At 38.2% G+C, this 23,765-nt stretch overlaps 1 long non-coding RNA gene across 1 annotated transcript in view; it reads right to left on the bottom strand.

Moving 5' to 3' along the window:
- The window catches only part of LOC123597480, a 37,439-nt gene extending 13,678 nt beyond the window's left edge, over positions 1-23,761 (bottom strand). Inside the window, exons 1-2 of the long non-coding RNA XR_006712135.1 lie at positions 23,649-23,761; positions 19,566-19,733 (exon numbers count right to left, since the gene is read on the bottom strand). This is a non-coding gene — a long non-coding RNA (uncharacterized LOC123597480). The remainder of the gene's footprint in view (positions 1-19,565; positions 19,734-23,648) is intronic.
- Between the last annotated feature and the right edge of the window lie 4 nt (positions 23,762-23,765).

Here is a 23,765-nt window from a genome sequence, read left to right on the forward strand (position 1 = left end):
TTGTGCTGTTTTAAGTCACTAAATTTGTGATAATTTGTTACATAAATAATAGGAAACTAATATATAATCTGCCATTCTTTTATAGTAGCCCTAGGCAAGCATCCCTCCTAGACACAAGTGGTAAAAGTACTTCCAACTTTGAAATTTCACTAATTTCCCAGTGAATCTGTGGATGCTTATTTACTTATTTGCTTACATATTTGTTTGTTTATGCTTGTATAATATATGGCAACTGGAATTCTAGCCTATTCAGTAGACATAATGTATAGAAAAACAGGCATTCAAAAAGAGAAAGGGCAGAAACCTAAAAAAAATTTTTATTTATCCAGAAATTACTGAAAATCTCCAATGGGCCGGATGCCATAACCATGGCAGGCAGTGTGCCCCTGAAAAAACAAAGGACAGTAATCATTCAAGGACTGAATTTGTGACTATGGTTACTGCTCATCCATTAGCCATCTAGCAATTACTGGCTGATCATCTACTACTCAGGACTATACCAGACACTGAGTAACACAAAGAAGCATTAAGATTCACAATTATGTATGACTAGACTGATAATAAACAAGGTAAGGCACCACAGAGTTTACGTTAAATCATAAGGATGGCAATAGATCCACATATATGGACCAGAGTGAGGGCTGCATTCAGCAGGGCCTAAATGGAGGACTGCAAGATTAGGATGAGTGGAAAGGGGATATCAGGGCATCTTAGGCAGGAGAAAGAGCAGGAATAGAAGTGTGAAAGAGGAAATGAGCATAGCACAAGTGAGGGAGAGTGAGGAAATTAGCTTGGTTACAGCACAGGGCTTGATAGGGAGCAGTGGAAATAAAGTTGGACAGGTATAGCACAACTTTTTAATTCTGAGTTTTAACAGCCAGGCAGAGGCATTTAGACTCAATGTGATAAAAGTAGGGAGCTGTGGCATAGATTTTCCCATCTTACGTGGAAAATTTTCAAACAAGAAAAACAGTTGAAAAAATTGTACATAAAAGATCCTATACGCATAATGTGGGTTCCACAATTCACCTGCTGCTATGTCCACTTTGTTCTTATCTAATCATCCCTGTGCCTCACTAGCTATCAATCCATCCCATGTTTTAGGACTTTTTAAAAGTCTTAGGGCTTTTTAAAAATTTTTAATTCTTATTCTTCCAGATGAATTGTATCATTTGCCAAGTTCCACAAGAACACCTTTGGAATTTCGAGGGATATTACACAAAACTTGTCCATCATTTTGGAAGGAATTTACATTAAAAAAATTTTTTTAATGTTTATTTATTTTGAGAGAGAGAGAGAGACAGACAGAGCATGAGCAGGGGAGGGGCAGAGAGAGAAGGAGACACAGAATCCATAGCAGGCTCCAGGCTCTGAGCCGTCAGCACAGACCCTGACACAGGGCTCAAACCCACAAGCGAGATCATGACCCGAGCCAGTCAGATGCTCAAGCAACTGAGCCATCCAGGTGCCCCATGGAAAGAATTTACATTTTTAACTGTCTGCTTTTCTTCTCAGGAAAGTGGTTTCAGTAATTTTTTTTTTTAGGTTGATTTATTTATTTTTAGAGAGAGAGAGTGCACGTGCAGGGGGCAGGGTCAGGAGACAGGGAAAGAGAATCCCAAGCAGGCTCCACACCGTCAGCACACAGCCTGATGGGGTTGCGGGGAGGAGGAAAGGGGAGATGATCCCATGAACTGTGAGATCACAATGTGATCCAAAATCAAGTGTCAGGCGCTCAACCCAGAGACACCCAGGCTGCCCAAGTACTGTACTGTATTTTGTGTTTTCTCTTTGCATAGGTTTCACAAACTTACGATCAAGATTCCTTAGTAGTTTATCAACAATGTGAATATCTTTTCCCCCTATTTCATGTTTCTAACTAGTGGCCCAGATCTTTTCTTTCATGGTCATGCTTAGCCATTCTTTGCTCGTCTTGTAAGTTTCTCTTACTGAGAACCCATTATCTCCTGGACTCACAATGCCTCATGCAGGGCTGAGATGGGTGTAGTCTATACACACAAACCAGCAGTCTTCTCAACAATCCATTCAAAAAATATTCATAAGACTTGTTTCTCAGTACTTATATACTCTTTTGCTAACATTCGGGAGAACAATTTACTCAAAACACATTTAAGAATTTAGGGAACAGGGGCACCTGGGTGGCTCAGTCAGTTGAGCACCTGTCTCTCGATTTGGGGTCAGGTCATGATCTCATGTTTTGTGGGACAGAGCCTCATGTGGGGCTTCACGCTGACAGCACAGAGCCTGCTTGGGATTCTCTGTCTCCCTCTTTCTCTGCCCTCCCCAGTTTGCACTCTCTGTCCCTCAAAATTAATAAACTTTAAAAAAAAGTTAAGAGAATAAAAGATCTAGCAATTGACAAAAATTAATAGCCCAAAGTAAATATACATCCTTCATCAATAGTTGGTAGCATTTATTTCCTGAATAAATATTCTTCTGAGAGAATAAAAGGCCAGGATACACAAGATGGTCATTTAAAATCAAAGATAAAAGGTGGTGGATATGATCAAGTGAAAAGAAAGGGGAAAGCTGTGTGGCACACACCTTCAGCAGCACAGGGCCGCCTTCCCCTGGAGTCATCATCTTTTGATTCAACACTGAATGAGCAGAACTTCTAAATAAATGATGTATTTCTTTTACAGCTAACCACAGAACATAAGTATTTTCATTTTGCTTTAAAATTAATTTTATAGTTAACAGATTCAAATGTTTTCAAAAAATCAAACCAAAATAATTAGGACTCCCATGGCTTCCTGTTTCCTCATTTTCTTCCTCATTTCCAAAATTTTATTTATGGATAGCACACTTCAGTAGATTTGTGTATCCTCCCAGTATTTCTTTACACAAATACAAATACCTACTTATATTTTTCCACTTTTATATATGAAAGGTACCATACTACATGCATTAATCTACACCTTTCTTTTCCCTTGAACTACAGATCATGCCATATTTGTACACAAAGAACCTCCTCATTCTCATGTAAGGCCACATAGAATCCCATTTTGTGATGTGGCACAGTTTATTTAACCAGCCTTTTACTGACGGAGACTTAGGTTGTTTTCCTTGGTTTACCATTATAAACAATGCTGCAACAAATAGCCTTGGATGTATAATATTTCATATATTTGCTGTCATATCATGTGGTTTATAATGTATGTAGATGTAATATTAATGATTACAATAGCTAAAAGAATGAAGGTGGAGAAACAAAACTATATGGTCACAAAATTCTCATTTCATAAAGTGGCATAATATTAAATCAAGGTAGACAATGGTAAAATGAGAACGTACATTGTAATTTCTAAAGAAATCAATCTAAAAATATAGAGGTTGGGGCGCCTGGGTGGCTTAGTCGGTTAAGTGTCCAGTTTTTTGGTTTCATCTCAGGTCATGAGCTCAACTCAGGTCACAAGTTCTAGTCCCACATCAGGCTCTGTGCTGACAGTGCTGAACCTACTTGGGATTCTCTCTCTCTCTCTCTCTCTCTCCCCCCCCCCCCCCCCCCGCTCTTCCCCCACTTCCTTGCACTCTGGCTCTCTCTCTCAAAATAAATAAACTTTTTTTAAAAATACAAAGGTTAGATTAAAAGGCAATAAAGAATACTGAATACTGAAAATAGAACACTGACAAATATTCAATGAACCCAAAAGAAAGCTAGAAAAAAATATCAGAAAAATAAAAACCAGAGGGGACAAATAGAAAATGAATAGCTAACGTATAGATGTAAATTCAACCAATATTTACATTAACTGTAAATAGACTGAACATTCCTACTAAAAGACAAAGACACTTCAGGGGTGCCTGGGTGGCTCAGTTGGTTGGGCGTCTGACTTCAGCTCATGTAATGATCTCATGGTTTGTGGGTTCAAGTCCCACATTGGGCTTTGTGCTGACAGCTCAGAGACTGGAGCCTGCTTCAGATTCGTGTCTCCCTCTCTCTCTCTGCCTCTCTCTCTCTCTCTCTCTCTCAAAAATAAATAAACATTAAAATTAAAAAAAAAAGACAGAGATACTTCAAAATGAAAAAGGGTCAATTTATCAGGAAAGTATAACAGTAAAAAATGTTTACCAGAGTTTCAAAATACATGAAGGAAAACTGACAGAACTAAAGAAAAAGGACAAATCTATAATCATGGTTGCACATTTAAATACCTTTCTATGAAAAATTAATGGAACACCTTTAAAACTACCTACACAAAAAATAGTAAAGATATGGAGTAGCTGAATAGCATTATTGACCAACTGGACCTCATCAATATTTATAAACAGTACACTCAACACCACATCACACATATTATATTCAAGTGCACATGGAATATTCACTAAAACAGACATTATACTGGGTTGTATGAATGTCTCAATAAATTTCAAAAGTGTGAAAGCTTTCACAGTATGTTCCCTGACAGCAAGAAAATTAAATTAGCAATCAATGACAACAGACAGCTAGAAGATAGAAAGGAGAATTACAAGTATGGAAAGGAGGGAACACTAGGCCTTGGCATTGGATAGGAATTGGGGACATCAGCCTGAACACATTAATCTTAATATGTATAGAAATAAATACAGGAAGGTATGCCTACAGGAATATGTGTGCCCATTCTAGTCTGGCTTCCTGAAAGGGCCCAGAAGCAATTACATGCCAGAAGCAATTAGCACACTTAACTCCTAAATCTTAATTTATAAAAACAGACCTCCTTGGAGAAAAGACTGACTCTGGCTCTGGGACAGGGATAAGCCTAGAGTATCTTGTTGCTCCAGAAAGTTAAGAAATTGCTCAAAAAAATAATGGAAACATGTCAGAAAGACATGAGAGCCCCTCGCAAAATCTGGGACACCTCAAGCATCAGAATAAATCATATTAGTAATGGATTACATAACCCATTGAAAGATACAAATGCATGAGTACATTTTGATATAAATAAGTGAATTAATAAACAAATAGAGGAGAAGGGAAACATCTTCCTTATGTTAGAATGCCCGCTAATAAAGACAGAAGAAACAAGAAAGCTAGAAAAGCATTAATGAATGCTAAAACTGACAAATAAAAACTCAATAAGAAAGAGGATACTTTAAAATTAACTAGCCTGTGTTCTTCAAAAAAGGCAAAAACCTGAGGAACTGTTCTAGATTAAAGGAGACTAAAGAGATATGTCAGCTAAATGCATGACTCTGGACTGTGAGGGGTAAAATACACACACACATAGATGCACACGTGTGTGCATGTGCGCCCACACACACACACACACACACACTTTGAATATTCAAAGGGAAACCTGACAAAATTCAGACATGAACTGTGGATTAGATAATAGTGTTATATAATGTTAATTTCCTGATTTCAATAATGACACTAGGTTATTTCAAATTTAAATAGTGTCTTTGATAGAGCATAAGTGGTAAAGGATGTACAAGACTTCCTTATGTTATTTTTGCAATTATTTTGTAATCTCTAAATTACATCATCATAAAATGTTACCCAAAAATGAATATCCCAAGCATGTGAAATTCCTCTAAAATCTTTTCTACCACTCTTGTAATATACCTCCATAAGACTGTTTTCTCCACTATGGTGCTATTAAAACAAAACACAAAAATATTTTAGATGTCTATTATCCCTTATGTGTAACACAAGTTATCAATCCACCCTACTTTAGATAAAGTAACACACAAAAGGCACACTCATCTGTCAAATTGAAACTTCTTTTTCATGTGCTTTATATATTTTCTTTTATTTATTTATTTTCAAGTTAGTTAACATACAGTGTAGTCTTGACTTCAGGAGTAGAACCCAGTGACTATGTCATACATATGACACGCAGTGCTCTTGGGACTTCATCAAGACAAAAAACTTCTGCTCAGCAAAGGAAACAACCAACAAATCTAAAAGGCAACTGATGGAATGGGAGAAAATATTTGCAAATGACATATCAGATAAAGGGTTAGTATCCCAAATCTATAAAGAACTTTCCAAACTCAACACCCAAAAAACAAATAACCCAGTGAAGAAATGGGAAAAGACATGAATAGACATTTTTCCAAAGTAGACATCCAGATGACTAACACACACATGAAAAATGCTCATCACTCATCATCGGAGAAATACAAATCAAAAGCACATTGAGCTATCACCTTATACTGGTCAGAGTGGCTAAAATTAACAAGTCAGCAAACAACAGATGTTGGTGAGGATGTGGAGAAAGGGGAACCCTCTTGCACTGCTGGTGGGAATGCAAACTGGACAGTCACTCTGGAAAACAGTATGGAGGTTCCTCAAAAAGTTAAAAAGAGAGCTACCCTACAACCCAGCAATTTCACTACTAGGGATTTACCCAAAGGATACAGGAGTGCTGGTTTGAAGGAACACATGCACCCCAATGTTTACAGTGTGCTATCACCAATAGTCAAATTATGAAAAGAGCCCAAATGCCCATCAATAGATAAAGAAGATGTGGTACATATATAATGGAATACTACTCAGCGATGAATGAAATCTTGCCATCTGCAACAACGTGAGTGGAACTGGAGCGTATTATGCTAAGTGAAATAAGTCAGTAAGAGAAAGATATCATATGACTTCACTCGTGTGGAATTTGAGAAATTCAACAGATGAACATAGGGAAAGGGAAAGAAAAATAAGATAGAAACTTTTTTTTAAGTTTATTTATTTATTTAGAGAGAGTGAGAGCAAGTGGGGTAGGAGCAGAGAAAGAAAGGGTGCGAGAGAGCATGAGAGAAGATGAGAGAGAATCCCAAGTAGGCTCCACACTGTCTGCACAGAGCCCGGCCCAGAGCTCAACCTCACAAACCATGAGATCGTGACCTGAGCCAAAATTAAGAGTCGGATGCTTAACCAACTGAGTCACCCAGGGGCCCCTCATATCGACACTTTTAATACTGATATGCACTATGCCCAAAGTATGCATATAGGCATTTTATATGTGGGAATGACTATTTGATTCAACTTTTAGTTTACTTATGAATGTGGAATTTAAAAAGTAATTAGTGATTATCATCTATTCCCATGAGCATAATCAATAAACATTTTTTCTAATTAGAGTTTTTTCTTCTTATATTATGCTAATTATATTTACCGAAATGTAGTTTTTATCTGTTTAAGCTACTAATTAAAAAATTGGAACTTACTTACGTTTTGGCCTTTGTGGGGGGTTTTTGTTTTGTTTTTCAAAAAATTCATTTTTATTATCTTGGTCCATAACATTGGGTATTATACGTGCGGTTATTCATTGCAGACAGTTTAAGAGGCACTGGTTAAAAGACTGATTTATGCATAAATAATCCAGCCTCCCAGAGGTATCTGCTTACTGAAAGGACCTGATCTCTTTCACTAAGAGAATAAAGGATCCAGTGGATTGATAGGATTTCTTTAATTTGTTTGTTTGATTCAAATAAATATTCCCACTATAACTGAACTATGCTGTCGCTTCTACCCACTTTGGTAATGGAAGAGTCCAAATAGGTGGGTTTCATCTCTGCAAGGATCAGCTATCTTTACTCACAGAGAAATCATTCTAGACCACAGCCTCGTTCAAGAAGGCACACTTCCACGGCCATCTCACGTCTGCAGTGTGCAGTGATTATGAGGGGACTGTATACTTAGCTCAGTATTTGGAAGGCTGGAGAATGGGAAGTGGAGCACATTTAGGAGGTTAAAATCCACTGACTAGTTACATCTATGTGGAAATTTATTTTTAGTTTTCTTTAATTAGGAAAAGTTTTTCTCTCATGTTCTCACAGAAAGCTTTAAAATTCCTGTCTCCAGTGGAACTATGCAAGGCCTTCACCTGGCAAGCTAAACCCACATAAATCCTTCTCTAGAAGTTACTAAACCCAGGCCGTGGCACCACTGTAGAAACAAAGTAACACAAACACTGATTAAATAAATACTGTCAGTGGAGAATTACTGACTGCTGAGAAAAAATTACCCAACACTTAAAAATAGGCAAAAAGATTACTGGGAGTGCCCTGGATGGAGATTGGGCATTGTCTAATGGACACTCTGGGTATTACCTGATTGTAAGGGAGCTTGCATCCATGATTGACTTTCTATTGGCGAGGCTATTCTACAAGGCTACAAGGCTACAGGTTAAGTAATAGAAAACTTGTAGCAATGCAAATGATTCCAGTTAGTCACAATGCAAATTACTCATATTTATAGTAATGCAGATTAATTTTATCTAGTAGAAAATACAATCTCTGACTATAAAACTTTGAACCAATTTTAACATCTTACTAGCTTCTCCTTTAATTAAGAAGTTGAACAAAGTTGGGGTGCCTGGGTGGCTCAGTCAGTTTAGCACCAGCTTTGGCTAAGGTCATGATCTCACAGTTCTTGGGTTCAAGCCCCACGTCAGGCTCTGTGCTGACAGCTCAGAGCCTGGAGCCTGTATCTCTTGTCCCTCCTCTGCTCATACTCTGTCTCTCAAAAATAAATAAACATTAAAATTTTTTAAAAATAATAAGAATAAATAAATTGAATAAAGTCTTCGATTCATGTTACTCATTTTACTTGTATGAGAATCATGCAAATGCACATGACTTTTTAAAAATTACACTTAGCAGGACTATCAGGTAACAAATGTTTCCTCCAAGGAAACCAAAAAGGCAACATGGTCAAAAGAAGAAGGAGTGACATCTTTATCAGTAATAAAAAATTTCCTTGGAGAGAAATTAGGCCTGTTGAGGGGGCTGAAACAACCAAGGCATATGTTGATCAAAGCCCCTTCTGGGGCGCCTGGAGGGGCTCAATGGGTCAGTTAGGTGTTGGACCCTTGGTTTCCACTCCGGTCATGATCTCACAGTTGGTGAGATGGACCCCCACATGGAGCCCCACCTCTGACTCCACCCTGACAGCATGGAGCCTGCTTGGGATTCTCTCCTCCCTCTCTCTCTGCCCCTCCTCTGCTCCTGCACTCTCTCACTCTCTCTCAAAATAAATAAATAATATTTTAAAAAAAAATCCCCCCTCTTGAGGAGGTAATTCCAGAAAATTAAAAAGTGAGAAATATTTGTGAAATTCTGGGAAGAAAAATGAAGTAGGAGTTGACAATTGGCTGGGAAAGTAGAATAAAAGGCAATCAAATATATAACTGCTTGGAGTTTCTTGTTTAAGAAACAGGTGATACTATGATATTAAGAATGAAGAGACATCAAGTCGTCCTTGGAATACAAACAGTTAAGGACTTAGAAAAAGATTATGGGGTCTGATCCAATGGGAACATGACCACCAGTGAACTAGACGGGAATTTCCCCAATTGTGTTTCAGATGATACAAATCTATCAGAATGCTCTAAGACAAAAACAGTACTATATCCCACAAGGGGAGATTTATATGTTCCCTAGCACCTTGAAGATTCAGTAAAGTCCTTTGTTTAACCTACCACTCCCACATTTAATCACAGAAACATGAATCTAAATAATTTGAGATCACTTTGAGAAATGTGGCACCAGATATAAAGAAAGGGCATTTATTAAACAAGTTTTGTCAAGTGATGATAAAATTAAAGTAAGACATAAATTATGTGAGCTCTGACTTCACCCAAGTGTATTCCTGAAACATCCTGGTCTATGGTTTTATATAATTAGTTCATGAAAATTCCAGAAATCTGGCAGTTTTATAAGAATGGTTTTTTATAGTACCAGGCAATTCAAATATAGTAATAAAATTATCACAGTTTCCTTACCATTTCCATTAAGTCCAAAATGGTCTCAGCATTTTTCCATTCTTCCATTTCAAATCAAGTTCCAGTCTGTAAAAATCTCTAATATTCACACATTTATTCTCACCTTAGTCTCATTTTCCACTAACTCATCTCACTCATACTTTTTTTAAAACTCTACTCTCTCCTTCTCTTATGGATTCCAATAAAAACAGTTTTAGATATGGCTCATTACCCCTGTCTCCTACTCACAGCGTAATGCTTCTAGAGTGTTTATGTAACATGGCTGATTTCCAGGTTCTATGGCCTAATTTAGTAGAAGTTAAACTGGAAAAGATCAGAATTTACTAAGAATCAGGAGATACTGGCTATGTCTTCTCAAGTTCAACTGAACTTTACAGAGTTGAAAGCACTGGTCATTTACAAACACATCAGCTACCATTCTATGGGACAGATGCTGCCTCTCTTGCAAACCTTGGTCCGCTCCAAGTAAGTGGATTCATTCAGTGTTTAGGCTGGAGCCAGATCACTTGGGTTCATGGCAATCTAATCTTAAACTTGACTTCCAGCTGTGCAAATGCCTTGACTCAAGTCATTTATTCCCTGGTGAATTAGTACGTAATCTGTAAAGACCAAATTAACTGTATCTGAAGATATTTGATTCTGTTAACTGAGTTAGTTTTAAAGATTTGCTTTACTAATACAGAATTTTTGTCACACTTTTGGAAAAAGTAAACCCCATAAGAGCAGAGACTAACTTGTCCATTTCTGTATTGCTAGTACCTAAAAAAGTGCCTGATATATATGGTAGGCAAACAGTAATTATTGGTGGGTAAAAGAATGGATGAATGGATGATGGTATAAGTGGAGATCCAGAAGGTATAGATCCAGAAGGTATGGCAAATGAGTTTACTTTGCCCAGTGATGCAAAATAAACCCATGTCCTTGTAACCAGTATCTTATATTTTAAATACCAATTCCTTATTCTTTTCATAAGATGTAACATGAGGATAACATCGATTTGTTTAATCTACGATGCTTTGATAGCAAAAATAAAGGTGTATGCCACTATCTTCCTCATTATTGTTATCAAGAAGCAGTATGGTTTAATGGTTAAACACACAAATTCTGGATTCTGACTAATGGAAACAAATCTCTGTTCTGCCATGTACTACCTCTTTGATCCCATGTTAAGTAACTTATCTGTGTTTTGGTTTCCTCATCTACAAAAACATAAACATAAAAATATGTATCTCATAATCTCATAGGTTAACACATGTAAAGAACTTACAATAGTACCTGCCTGTAGGGAGCACTATATAAGTCTCTACTGTTATTAGTAATAGCACTGTGCACTCCTATCTCAGAATCAGAAAAACGCAGAACAGCCATTAGAAATGGGAAAGGCTGCCTTTCATTTTGATTTTTTTTTTTTTAACATAAGCTTCACACCCAGTGCGGAGCCCAATGTGGGGCTTGATCTCAAGACCATGAGATCAAGACCTGAGCTGAGATCATCAAGAGTCACACACTCAACCAACTGAGCCACCCAGGTGCCTCTCATTTTGATCTTTAGGTACCAAAAGACAGAGAGTCTCTGTTAGGGTAAAAAAAAAAAAAATAAAAATAAAAAAAAATAAAATAAAATAAAATAAAATAATAAAATAAAATAAAACAAAATAATAAAATAAAATAAAATAAAATAAATAAATAAATCAGAGCATCTTTAGTATCTGCCCTGTTAGCCTTCGTTCTTTTGTGGAAGCACACCAAGTCCTACCTTAGGGCCTTTGCACTACCTATACTCTCTACTTAGAATTGTCTTACACTCATCTTTACAGAAAGGAACTATTCTGATTCTGATCTCAGCTAAAATTTATCCTCCTCAGAAGTCCTTCTATGACCAATGTTTCTAAACTAGAGGCTTATTACTATATCCCTACTTAATTTTCTGAATAGTACTTACAACTAACTAAAATTTTCTTATTTATTTACATATTTATTTTTATTTTATTTTCTGGCTCCTCCTTCTGGAATGTAAGTTTTATTTATTTTTTATTTTGTTAAGTTTATTTATTTATTTTGAGAGAGAGAGAGAGAGAGAGATTGGGGGACAGGCAAAAAAAGGGGGGGAGAGAGACAATCCCAAGAAGCCTCCACACTGTCAGCACAGAGTCCAATACAGGGCTTGAGATCCCAAACCATGAGATCATAACCTGAGCCTAAATCAAGAGTCAGACACTTAACTGACTGAGCCACCCAGGCACCCCTAGAATGTAAGTTTTATAAGATCAAGAACCTTGCCTGTCTACTGCTGTCTAGTTCACCATTTTATCCCAGTAATAGTACCTGATACATAAAAGGTAAACAAATATACACTGAATGAATGCATTAGTAACTGAATCAACCTTGAGTTCTTTGAAATGACTCATGGCTAAAGTCATGGGTAACTTTTATTCCAGTTGTCTCATCTTCTCGAAACAGCATTTTTAAGGAGGAAATTGCTGTTTAACTAGCTACAATCAGAATTGATTTTACATGGTTCATAGAACATTTGTAGAAGGGACACAGAATTAACTCAGTAGACAAATAAATGTACACATAACTATGAGATGTAAATCCTATTTTCCCATGACATTTGGAAACCTAACCAGTCTCCCATGTCATATTTGCAAGCTAACACATAATAACAGAAAGCCAAGATACCAAACATGATAATGTTTAAAAAATACAGAACCAGAAACATAAACTATTTCAGGCTGTCAACCTACAGTTGCTAGATCTGTCATCTGTGTAAATATAAAACGTTAAAACATGCAAACCTCTCTTCTACAGCTAGTTCTGTGTTATAAAGGAATCCATTAGATGTTTTATTTTGTTTATAAAAACAAAATCAGATTAAACTTAAAATAAAGCCTTTGATTACTCCCAAAGTCCTAGTTTCTTTTGCCAGGCAGAGAAAGGTGAATAGAAAAATAACTCACACTCTAATTTTTAAACTGTTTCTAAGTCATACATAAAAATTAATACATATTTAGCCCAACCCCAAAATCATCTATATTACTAATTAAAGATATAACTTTTTTTAAGAGGCAGGGGGAAGGAGCAGAGGGAGAGAGAGAGAGAATCATAAGGCAGGCTCCATGCCCAGTGTAAAGTCCCACACAGCACTCTTTCCCTCAACCCCCGGATCATGACCTGAGCCAAAATCAAGAGTCAGATGCTCAACTCACTGAGCCACCCAGGCACCCCAAGATATAATTTTTATTAACTGGTTTATAATTTGACCTTCTCTCCCCACCCTCTAAAAAGTTTTAAGGTAGATTAATTATAGTAAGAGCTGAACATTCCACAAAAAAAGAGAGAAATAAAAAAGGACAAAAGAAAATTTATATTTTAAAAAATCTTGCTGAAAGTGAATAATGCTATAGTAATTGCATAGAACTTAGTTCTGATCATCCTAAAAACCAGGACAAAAAAAGGAAGTACACCACATAGCTCTCACCGATAGACAGAAGTACACTAGTTTATTGGGAAAAACAAACTTTTATTCAGATCCTTAGTGCTAAGAGAAATACTCCTAGGGGATTTTGTAAGAGGCCATTGAACTGTTTTAAAAATATTATATGGAGGTTTTTCAAATGCTACATGTTTTCATATCAGCCATCTATATAAGAAAATAAGCCAAAGCATGGTTCTGTAAATGTAGTTATAATGGGCGCAGGGAAATACAGACAGGTGGTGCAGTGCAAGTATTGAATTTTCTATTTTCTTTAGCACATGGTGCACGTGAAAAAGACACAAAACATTCATCAAAACATCCTATTCCTAGAGAATTACAACTAGAGAGTTGTTCGATGTGATTTCTGAGTTGACTCTGAAAATTTGTAGTTAAATGTGCTACGTTATATATCAGAAAATGCTAAGTGCCCCACTGTTGAAGAACATTGTCTAATGAAAGGACATGTTGATGGGATGTAAAATGACATAAATGTTCTGTTATTTAGGCAATATGTATCAGGAGGCTTAAACAAGAGGATAAATTTTGACTTGGCAATTCTACTTCTAGGACTGTATCCTTAGGATATAATTAAGAAAGTGGGCAAAGGTTTACTTACAAGGATATATACATCATCAAATTCCTTAGAGTGGTGAAGTACTAGGAACAATCTAAACACCCAAACAATACAAGAGTGGCAAAATTCATTATATGGAAAACTATTTATGCATTAAAAATTCCTTGACAGAAAAAGTATTATCCTGGAAATACGCTCAAATACAGGTTAGTGTTTCAATCCCTATCAAAATAACACCAGCATGCTTCACAGAGCTAGAACAAACAATCCTAACATTTGTATGGAACCAGAAAACACCCCGAAGAGCCAAAGCGATCTTGAAAAAGAAAACCAAAGCAGGAGGCATCACAATCCCAGACTTCAAGCTATACTACAAAGCTGTACTCATCAAGACAGTCTGGTGCTGGCACAAGAACAGACACTCAGATCAATGGAACAGAATAGAGAACCCAGAAATAGACCCACAAACGTATGGCCAACTAATCTTTGACAAAGCAGGAAAGAATATCCAATGGAATAAAGACCGTCTCCTCAGCAAGTGGTGCTGGGAAAACTAGACAGCGACATGCAGAAGAATGAACCTGGGCCACTTTCTTACACCATACACAAAGATAAACTCAAAATGGATGAAAGGCCTAAATTTAAGACAGGAAGCCATCAAAATCCTTGAGGAGAAAGCAGGCACAAACCTCTTTGACCTTGGCTGCAGCAACTTCTTATTCAACATGTCTCTGGAGGCAAGGGAAACAAATGCAAAAATGAACTACTGGGACTTCATCAAAATAGAAAGCTTCTGCACAGCAAAGGAAACAATCAGCAAAACTAAAAGGCAACTGACAGAATGGGAGAAGATATTTGCAAACAACATATCACATAAAGGGTTAGTATCCAAAATCTATTAAAGAATTTATCAAACTCAACACCCAAAAAACAAATAATCCAGTGAAGAAATGGGCAAAAGACATGAATAGTCACTTCACCAAAGAAGACATCCAGACGGCCAACTGACACATGAAAAAAATGCTCAACATCACTCATCATCAGGGAAATACAAATCAAAATCACAATGTGATACACAATGTGATACCACCTCACCCCTGTCAGAATGGCTCACATTAACAACTCAGGCAACAACAGATGTTGGCGAGGATGCAGAGAAAGAGGATCTCTTTTGCACTGCTGGCGGGAATGCAAACTGGTGCAGCCACTCTGGAAAAGAGTATGGAGGTTCCTCAAAAAATTAAAAATATAACTACCTTACAACCCAACAATTGCACTACTAGGTATTTATCCAAGGGATACAGGTATGCTGTTTCGAAGGGACACATGCATCCCATGTTTATAGCAGCACTATCGACAATAGCCAAAGTATGGAAAGAGCCCAAAGGTCCATCAATGGATGAATGGATAAAGAAGATGTGGTATATATATATATATATATATATATATATATATATATATATATATATATATATACACACACACACACACACACACACACAATGGAGTATTTCTCGGCAATCAAAAAGAATGAAATCTTGCCATTTGCAACTACGTGGATGGAACTAGAGGGTATTATGCCAAGCAAAATTAGTCAGTCATATATCATATGATATATGACATAAGACATATATCATATGACTTCACTCATATGAGGACTTTAAAACACAGAACAGATGAACATAAGGGAAGGGAAGCAAAAATAATATAAAAACAGGGAGGGGGACAAAACATAAGAGACTTAAATATGGAGAACAAACAAGGTTACTGGAGGGGTTGTAGGAGGGGGGATGGGATAAATGGGTAAGGGGCATTAAGGAATCTACCCCTGAAATCATTGTTGCAGTATATAATAACTAATTTGGATGTAAATTTAAAAAAAAATTTTTTTTTAATGTATAAAAAAATTTTTTAAAAAGTGGAAAAAGGAATACAAACTTAGGAATACTCAGCTTCTCAAAAACCAGGTAAATACAAATTTTTTCATCAGATTAGCAAGAGAATGATCTTCTGCAGAATTGGTGATGTTCATTAGAAACAGACACATTTCTATATTGTTGGTGGAAGTCTAATTAGAACAATGTTTTGGGAAACCAATATGAAATGTCTACCAAAGTTTTAACATCAAGTTGTATAGATTGAATATCAACAGCTTTTTGCATGCCAATCACTCCTCAATAACAGGGTTAAAATTTAAAATATATATATAGGTTAATGTCAGGAAAGCGGTAAAGAAATAACTTCTTTCATATTGTAGAGGGTGCATAAATTTGGCAAAGCCCTATGGGAGAGATATTAGGTAGATTTATCAAAATTCTAAATGTGCACCCCCATGGAGCAGCAATTCTATTTATGGGAAATATGCCCTGTAGGAACTCTTACCGTGTGCATGCAGACATATGTATGCACATGTTCATTGCTATGTTGTAATGAACAAAATCGTAAATGACCTAACTATTCATAATAGATGTGGTGGTTTTATCCACAAAGTCTTTGACACTTCTTCCTTCAAAAGATGGGGTCTATGTCCCCTTCCTGATGTGACTACCATGACTGACTGAGTGCAACAAAAGTGACACTAGGCAGCTTCTGCCTGGTGCTCTGGGGGCACTCACCTTTAGGACTGTCAGCCACCATGAAAAATGTCTAACTGCACTCAAGCTGCCATACTGTGAGGAAGCTCAGACCACACGGAGAGGTAAGTGCTCTGGACAAGATCCAGCAGCAACCACAGACATGTGAGTGAAAATACCTACCAGTGATTCCATTCCCTGGTTGTTGAGTCTGTCTGGCTGTTGGGTGACCCCAGCTGAGGCCACAGACATCATGTATCAGAGATAAATCATCTCCACTGTACTCTGTCTGAACTCCTAATCCACAGGGTGAGCACAACAAAATGGTATTTCATATGACTAGGTTTTAGGGTAGTTTTTATGCAGCATAGCTCCCCAGAATGATAAGGCATTGGTTAAATAAAATATGGTACATCACTGAAGGAAACACTTGACAGCTATTAAAAAGTAAACGATGGTGTAGTTTTAGAAACAATACATAATATAACCCAACTTGGTTTTGTGTTTTTTTGTGAGGCAGCCTGATCAGGGACGGGCTGACAGAATGGGCAGTAATAGAATCCACTTAAAGCAGAACAAAGGAGATAGGAATTTATTTGAATATACTGTAAGGGAGCAGCTGTCAGGAGAGCAAAGGAGAGACTGTCTGCCACAAGGCAGTGAGTGGTACGGAACTATAGTGAAGGGGGAAGGTGCAGAATTTTCCCTTTTTTGGTATCTATGTCTGGGTGTAAGTAACACATTGGTCACATTGGTCAGCTACAGCTTATGGGTATTTAGCGGTGGGTCCTAACGGGCCTGCTTGTATTCAGTCAAGGGGGTCACTGTGGTCTCTTCTACCTTACTCAGGCTTCCATTGCTGAAGTTGGTTGCCTACAAGTGGCCCCTGCATTTTAAAAATTTTGTTCCAACTTTATTGAAGTATAATTTTTTTTTTTAACGTTTTTATTTTTTTTTATTTTTGGGACAGAGAGAGACAGAGCATGAATGGGGGAGGGGCAGAGAGAGAGGGAGACACAGAATCGGAAGCAGGCTCCAGGCTCTGAGCCATCAGCCCAGAGCCCGACGCGGGGCTCAAACTCACGGACCGCGAGATCGTGACCTGGCTGAAGTCGGACGCTTAACCGACTGCGCCACCGAGGCGCCCCTATTGAAGTATAATTGACAATTACGGCCCAGTTCATAAACAGAGAAATAGAGATAAATACTGCATATGAGTTTTATGAACTGTCTAGAAAGCAATTTGGCAGTACATTTATTTCAAGAGCAGTAGAAATGTCCAAAACCATTGACCCAATAATTCCTTTTGTAAGAATATATCTGTATTTTGCATTTTAAAATCTTAACTGTAAATCTAAGAATTGTTCTTTAAAAAAGTCAACTAAAAAAAATTCCCATCTGAATGAAAGAATCAAGCAAAAAAAGAAAGAACACAAACATTCAAAACTAACAAGGAAAAAAAAGTGTGATAAACACAGGAGTGGAGATTTAAATTTTTCAATGCCAAAAAATATAAAATTGGATAAAATAGATTGTTTTTGAAAATACAAATTATCAAAATTATCCTTTTTAAAAACAGTCATTTAAAATCTAAGTAATTATGTTAGAAGGTAAAAAATATTTCACTGCAGCTTCCAAAAAATTGTCAGGCACAAAAAATTATGCATGCAAGTGGTTTCAAAACTTGAATGAACGGGGGCGCCTGGGTGGCGCAGTCGGTTAAGCGTCCGACTTCAGCCAGGTCACGATCTCGCGGTCCGTGAGTTCGAGCCCCGCGTCGGGCTCTGGGCTGATGGCTCAGAGCCTGGAGCCTGTTTCCGATTCTGTGTCTCCCTCTCTCTCTGCCCCTCCCCCGTTCAGGCTCTGTCTCTCTCTGTTCCAAAAATAAAAATAAACGTTGAAAAAAAAAAAAAAAAAAAAAAAAACTTGAATCAACGGAAGACCTATCAGAGAAATTAAACCAAATTCTCTCTTAACCAGTCGGATTATTGGTGATTTAATTTTCTTTTTCCACTATTCCATATTTTCTAAGTGTCTACTTCTCAAATAAATTTTTATATGATTAATATAATATTAAATATAATATTACAACTAAAATGCATTAAAAACTTGGTTGAATCTAACTGAAATCATGAAACTGGCAATATGTAACTTTTTACGAAGCTTTGAAATCAGTGAAAGGCAAGGTCAAGGTGGTACTCATTTGGCTGGGGACGTTGAGCTCTTTAGAAAGAGATAAGAACAGGGGCGTCTGGGTGGCGCAGTCGGTTAAGCGTCCGACTTCAGCCAGGTCACGATCTCGCGGTCCGTGAGTTCGAGCCCCGCGTCAGGCTCTGGGCTGATGGCTCGGAGCCTGGAGCCTGTTTCCGATTCTGTGTCGCCTGGAGCCTGTTTCCGATTCTGTGTCTCCCTCTTTCTCTGCCCCTGCCCCGTTCATGCTCTGTCTCTCTCTGTCCCAAAAATAAATAAAAAACGTTGAAAAAAAAAAAAAATTAGAAAGAGATAAGAACAGAAGTGTAGCCTGTTTCCCAGGCCAAAGCTCCCGAAAAAGCAAAGTAGGCCTCCTCCTCCGAAGTACAGGCCTGTGTTACAGTCTATCAGCGCAGGGCTGTAGGGGTGCAAGTCTGGTGCTCTTCCCTCCAGAGCCAGCCCATCAAGGAGCTTCCCCTGGTTTCTCACTGCAAAACCTGGGGCACCAGACTGTGTGAAACTCCCGTCTAGGAGATACTGAGGCTGTGGAGCCCGGCAGAGGGAGAGCCCGAAGGCGCCCACCAAGGAAAGAAAAGAGGTCTAGGGGAAAAAAAGGAAAATGGCGCCTGCCACCAGTGCTATCGCTAGGAGTATCCCAACAGGCCCCTGCCCCTCCGGGGATCCTTTAAAATTAGCAATTGAATCTCTTTCACCTAAATTCTGGGTATTTTTCAAAGAGCTGCTTCCACTCTAGACCCTAGGGCAGCTGAGTCTGCGGGAGCCCTTTAAGGGCCGCTCCTTGGTTCCCTTCTGGTCTCATGGACTCGGGCCTTGTTTGTTTTCAAAGCCAGATGTTTTGTGGGTTCCTTTCTCGGATGCAGGTCTTAAAAGTTGGGGGTGCCTGATGTGGGATACAAACTCATAATTCCTCACAGACAAACTTCAAGTTTGTGGGATTCCTTCTAATTGTGAGTCACCGTGGGAGGGAAGTTAAAGGTGAGCTTTTATCCCAGCCTCTGTTTTACCTGCTCCGATGTTTTCATTTGCCCAAGTGAAGGAGTTTCTCAGCTTGCTTTCAGGTCTTTTTCAGAGGAAATTGTTCCATATGTAATTGCAGATTCTCTGTGTCCCTGGGAGGAAATAAGTTCAGGGTCTTCCTGGGTCACCATCTTGAGCTGCCTCCCAGGACTTAACTACATAATAGGAAATTTGTAGCTTTAATCCACTTGAGCTTTTGTCCATTTGCCCACCCCCAATTGCCTAACTCTGACAACCTCCAATATGTTCTCTATACCTATGAGCTTGGAGTTATTATTATTAATTTTTAGGATTCTACATTTAAGAGAGATCACATACATGTAGGTGAGACAGTTTTTGCCTTTCTCTGACTTACTTCACTTATTATTTTCTAAGTTTTTTAATGTTTATTTACTTTTGAGAGAGAGAGAGACAGAGCAGGAGTTGCAGAGGGGCAGAGAAAGAGAAGGAGACACAGAATCTGAAGCAGTCTCCAGACTCCAAGCTGTCAGCACAGAGCCTGATGAGGGGCTTAAACGCACAAACTCCAAGATCTGAGCCGGTCAGAGGCTTAACCAACTGAGCCACCCAGGCACCCCCTTACCTCACTTATAATACCCTCAAGTTCCATCCATTTTGTCACAAATGGCAAGATTTCCTTCTTTTTATGGCTGATTAATATTCTATTGTGTATGTGTGTATATATATATATATATATATATATATATATATATATATATATATATATCTACACACCACATTTTCTTTATCCATTCATCCATCTATAGATACTTGGATTGTTTCCATGTCTTAGATATTATAAGTAACATCGAAACGAACGTTGGGGGAGGGGGTGCAGATATCTCTGCAAGTTAGTATGTTTCCTTTGGATAAATACCCAGAAATGGAATTGCTGGATCATATAGTAGTTTTATTTTTAATATTTTGAAGAAACTCCATCCCGTTTTCATAGTGGCTGCCTCAATTTACATTCCCACTAACAGTGCATGAGTGTTCTCTTTTCTCCACCTTCTAACACTTGTCCTTTCTTGTCTTTTTGAGTCTAGCCATTCTAACAGGTTTGAGGTGGTATCTAATGGTTTTGATTTACATTTCCCTGACGGTTAGTGATGTTGAGCACCTTTCCATGGATCTGTTCACCATCTGATGTCACTCTTGATCTTTTTGAGACAAGTAAGGAGTTACAGATACTATGAATGTGTGGTGGAAAAGAAATACAAGCTTTAGGATTTAAGAAATTAAAAAAAAAAAAAACATTGGGAAATAAAATGGAAAACAGTCTGCGAGATTTGGACATTTGTCAATACAAGTGTGGGAGTTGGACAATCTTCACTAAGGTTCATCTGTACTCATTCTACTGAACTCTGCAGTTAGAATTAAGGTCATAATGTTGGGATGCGACACTGACATAGGGCTACACATTTGCAGTACTGGGTTGAGTTCTCATGGTTCAAAATCTGGTCTTCAGCGATACATATTTAGAAACTCAATTTTATAAGGTGAGTATCACATTCAAAGGTGAACAGTCTCTTAGAGAATGAGTCACCCCAATTAGATTCTCCAGAGACTAATACATTATTAACCCCAATTCTGATTTATTAAATAATAATGAGGGCTATTCTTTTCTAAAATGCCATTAGATGAGAACAGACAGAATCAGAATAAAAGGAGTTTTGAAAAATGTTTACCTAGGCCAGAGTTTCTCAAATGGGGGCAAATTTCCCGCCCTCCCCTCCCCCACCCCCACCAAACTAGTGGACATTTGGCAAGATCTAGGGACATTGTGGTCATCACAGCTTGGATGCACAGGAAGCAAAAGAAAGTTCATCTGGTTATATTAGCCTCAGAGTAATATTCAAGCTTGGAGGTAAGGGGAGGTCTGGGAGTCCTCTTGTTATTTGGTGGACAAAGGGCAGAGTGCTACTAAGCATCCCACAATGCCCAGGATAGTTTCCCACAGCCAAAAATTATCTGGTCCTAAATGTCAATGGTGCCAACATTGAGAAACACTAATCAAGTCTGTGGAAAAGCCATAAGAACTCTTCTCAAGTAGCACAGTGCTGAGATCATACCATTCTTCATGTATGTGTGGTGCCTTTTCTGTCTCCTTTCCCAAAGACCTTAAACAGAGTTGAGCTTTTCTTTCATGATCTTTGTTGCCTCCCTAAGATTACACCCTATTTATTTTAGTTCAGACAGAGTCCTTAAATCTTCTCAGCCACATATTTACAGATCATTTTGGGTCTACTTCTTTAAGTAGTTAATATTCAGCCATTTTTATTACTAGTTTTGTTATGAGAAATATCAACCTTAATTTATTATTTCAGCCTACTTTGCTTCCATGCATGTATATGAGTACATAATATTTTAAAACAGAAATTTACTGGATCACTTACTATTTATGTGGAGTAAAAGAAATTTTAGTTCTGGTTATTATCACATTGTATTAACACCAGAACCCTTGCATAAACGACTTCATGCTCATTAGGTTAGTTTGCACCCCACAGCAATTAATTTATTAAATAAACACCCTTTAACTTTCTTCAAATATTTCCCATCACTTTGAAATAACTTGCAAACCCAGGTGTTCTGTTTTGTTGTGAAGCTCAGTTTAGAGAAGATTCCCTTTTCTGTGATTTATATTTAAAAACAATAGAGGGGCCCCTGGATGGCTCAGTTGGTTAAGCATCCAACTTTGGCCCAAGTCATGATCTCACAGTCCATTAAGGGCTCTGTGTTGATTGTTTGGAATTCTCTCTCTCTTTTTTCTCTGCCCTTCCCTCACTCACGGTTTCTCTCCCTCTCTCTCTCTCTCAAAATAAGTAAATAAACTTAAATAAAAACAATAGAAAGTAAAAAGAAATTTCACTTCACTTCAACTTCATTTTCCCAGAATAAAAGCTTTATTTTGATTAAACATTTTCAGACTGAGTCTCAGTTGATCTGCAGGTCATTATGACAAAATGGGCTTGGGCCACAGGACAGATTTGGCATCCATGTCAGCTCCCACAGAGGTCATGTCACCCACAGTCCTTTCAGCAGGATTAACCACAATAATTTGCAGGGTTCAGTGCCATATGAAAATATGGGAACCCCTCTTTAAAATCGTTTTAACCATGTGGCACAGAAAATAATTACACCAAGCAGAGAATTGTACCAAGTGAAGGGTCCTTCAGAGATAGGGACCCTGTTCTCCCGCAAGGTTTGCACACCCATGAAGTTAGTCCTGCCTTTCAGATTGTATCATTTACACTGTTTGGCTTAAAAAAAAAAAAAAAAAAAAAAAAAAAAAGCTGTGATCAGATTTAATTTTTCTCAAAAGGCAACAGACTACACTAACAATCAGTTCAATTAAATCATATAAAAAAATCAAAGGAAGATTTGCTGTAAATTATCAATCAGCAACTATTAATTCGAGTAAGTTATATTCAAAGAAGGGAGAAAACAGAACATTGATGGAACTCCTTCTCTGTGCCTGGAACTGGAGATTTAAAAATGATGCTTGATGTGGGTTGGGGGCGGGGATAGGTGAAACATGTGAAGGGGATTAAGAGTATGCTTACCCAGGGGTCCCTGGGTGGTTCAGTGCCTTAAGCCTCTGACTTTGGCTCAGATCATGATCTCAGGGTTTGTGCGGTCTGGCTCTGCGCTGTGCAGAGCCTGCTTGGGATTCTCTCTCCCTCTCTTTCTCTCTCTCTCCGCCCGCCCCCCCCCCCCACTTGTGCGCGCAGCGTGCTCTCTCTCTAAGTAAATAAACTTTAAGAAATTAAAAAAAAAAAAAAAGTATGCCTAACTCGATGAGCACTGAGCAATACATGGAACTGCTGAATCATATTATACACATAAAATTAACGTAACACTATGCTAACTACACTGGAAATAAAAATGAATAAATAATAAAAATGCCGCTTGTTGAACTCCAGCTCTCAGGGAGGTGAACTGGAAAGATTTGGGGGCCTGGGGGCTCCCAGACTCCCTAATATAACCTGGTTTTTAAATAATTTCAAAGCCTACGTGTAAACCCTTTCCACCAGTTAAGTGGGGCCAGACCTCAGGCCTCCGGGAACAACCTGGGTCGGTGGACGAGCCGGTCCTTCACGAAGGGACGCTAGGCCAGGAGGAGCAGGAGGAGGAGCCCGCGACAGCTGGGCGGCGGAGCAGCGCGCGGTGAGGGAGGGCGGAGACAG

The sequence above is a fragment of the Leopardus geoffroyi genome, chromosome A1 (assembly GCF_018350155.1).
Source record: "Leopardus geoffroyi isolate Oge1 chromosome A1, O.geoffroyi_Oge1_pat1.0, whole genome shotgun sequence".
Taxonomy (NCBI): Eukaryota; Metazoa; Chordata; class Mammalia; order Carnivora; family Felidae; genus Leopardus; species Leopardus geoffroyi.